Here is a 2,418-nt window from a genome sequence, read left to right as displayed (position 1 = left end):
CTTTCTTTTTACATTTCCCTGTAATTTCACAGGGAAAAAATTGCTGCTGGTGTGGGCATACATTTTCACAGACTGCAAATTAGTTACAAGACCTGACAGGGTGGGGGATAAGAATTATTTTTCGTACACCAAAATTGGCGTTTTAATTTTAAAGTCTTGTCATGGCCACTGCCTCTTCATTAGCAAAGTTTCTGCACTTTCCAATTCTGCAGTTATCGAACCTCAAACTCGCCCCTTACAAACTGCCACAGAAAACTTTTACATCATTTTAAAATAGTCCCCCCCCCCTACAAAAAAAAGCATTTGGGAAAGTTGCATCTCGGTTTCCCCCTTTTCCTGGACATAAGCCCAGAGTTGCCGAATTCGAACTAACTACACTTTAATGTAATTCATACAATTTCCATTTGTCTAACCGTCCATTAATCATTCGCACGCTGCTGAACACGGCCAAAAGTCGGGGCAGAGGTGGCCAAAACGGGGTGGATGATGGTTGGATTGACTCTCCGGACTTGGCCAAATTTGAAGCTATGTTTACGTGTGACAATCGGGCGACAAGTTGGAAATCAAAAGAATCTCCACCGCCACCGAAAAGTTGGCCCGAAATTTATTCATCTGGCCTGACAACTTTCTGGCATTGGAAAGAATCCAATGCGGTTGGTAAAACTTATTAGGCGCAGTCAAGCATGGCCTGCAAATTGGTACACCTTGACGCTTCACTGGCTCCGCAGATTCGAGGATACGAGGATTCCGCCAAAGCTTTAAGGCCAAGACAAAAGGCGGCCAAAAGGACAGCCAGCGGCGGGTTGAGATACTTGGGCAGATACAGATACTTAGCGGCGATAAAGACAAACGCTTGATTATGAGAAGTCAACCCATGGCTGCGGAATTTATTTGTGTTGTATATTTATTTATGAGCTTGTCCCTCTCGCCGAGCAGAAACAAAAGAAGCCAGTGCCCAGAACTCGCAACCCAAATCCCCGGCAGAATCACTCAAGTGCGAACGGAAACGGGCGCCCAGAACTTCAGAACTTGGTCCTGCCATCGGGCAGGAAATCAGCGATTAAGCAACCAACTAACCAGTAACCAGTGAGTCAGTCACCAGTTGTTACTTGGGGAGCACAGAAAGAAATATTGGAAATAGATTGACTTAGGATGGTATGTTTCAAGCAAATAGCGAAACTATTCCTTTATATCTTAACCTTTATTGAGCTATAATTCAGTATTTTTATTTCATAAAATTCAAACAGATTTATGTATTTTTTTCCAGTGCAAGCTCTTCAAATCCCTGCCCTCGGGGCCTCTTCGCGAATGGAAGTGTGTAATTTTTGGTATTAATTGCTCGGTCTCGCAAAACTTTCCGGCTTCCAGTTAGCCCCATCAGTTGAAATAATAACAATGCCAGAAGGATCGAAAATCGTGGCGGAGGAGGAGGAGGTGAGGAGGATCCATTGGAGGCTTAGGAAATAATTGTAGTATCGTCTTGTAATTTGCTTGCAGCAACTGGACACGCCCACCGACAATTGGCAGGGCGGCTATTTCAATCTCCTCCCCGGACTGAACCCCTCTGAAAAGAAAGAGGGAGGAGGGACCTTTAGGAGGTGGTTTCCGAATGGAGGATTTAACATATTGACTATGACCTTTTGTTGGCTGTTTGCCGTTTGCTGTTTGTTGTTTGCTACGGCGGCAGTTCGAAATTTATGCTCACATGGCGCCTTCGATAAGATCGAGAACTCCGTGCTGAAAGTAAATTTCTTCCCCTCAGCCATTCAAGTCCCCACTTCCCTTTCGGCACCAGCAAGAGCAAGGACATGTCGCTGAAAGCATTATCAAATATTATGCATATTTTGTGAGCTCCAATATACAATTTTTTTCCCTTGCCAGCTGGCGGGGAAATGGATGTTGCTATTTCGAGCTCTGCTTTAGAATGTCTACAAAGTTTGCTTTATCTCATGCATAAATCAGTTGCTAAAATAAACAAAAATTGTATATGAGAGTTGACAGGCGGCGGGGAGTGAGTTTTGGATATTGCGTGGGTGGTTTGGGGACCACGTGGATTTCTCGCGGGAGGGCCAAATGGAAAATTGCGCTATTTCGAGTGCGAAAAGAAAGCGGGCAGAAGAACTTAATATACGGCAGAGACAAGTAAGGAGGATATCACTTGGCTGGTGACTCATTGACAATGCCTCATTTGCATCGACTGGAGTATGACAAATGGATCAGCCAATCATCTTCATCAGCTATGTCTATATTCATTCACTGAGAGAAAACTTCTAATCTAAAATATCTCAAAATAAGCTTGGTGGTACAGTCACTTATTAAGCATACGAGAGCTATTTGGTTCAGAACAAACTGAGATAGGTTCTTTAAAAAGCCTGAGATATAATCTTATGTATCTATCATTTTCTACTGTGGAAATTG

General features: G+C 43.5%; 1 long non-coding RNA gene across 1 annotated transcript; it reads left to right on the top strand.

Annotated features, from left to right (window-relative positions):
- Nucleotides 1-482: 482 nt before the first annotated feature.
- LOC116801569 lies at nt 483-1,864 on the top strand. The gene is made up of 3 exons (XR_004362093.1): nt 483-1,155; nt 1,268-1,434; nt 1,498-1,864. It is a non-coding gene; the product is annotated as an uncharacterized LOC116801569 (long non-coding RNA).
- The last annotated feature ends 554 nt before the right edge of the window (nt 1,865-2,418 follow it).

The sequence above is a fragment of the Drosophila sechellia genome, chromosome 3R (assembly GCF_004382195.2).
Source record: "Drosophila sechellia strain sech25 chromosome 3R, ASM438219v1, whole genome shotgun sequence".
Lineage (NCBI taxonomy): Eukaryota > Metazoa > Arthropoda > Insecta > Diptera > Drosophilidae > Drosophila > Drosophila sechellia.
The sequence above is the reverse complement of the archived record's forward strand: the minus strand, read 5'-3'. Positions and strand labels throughout refer to the sequence as shown.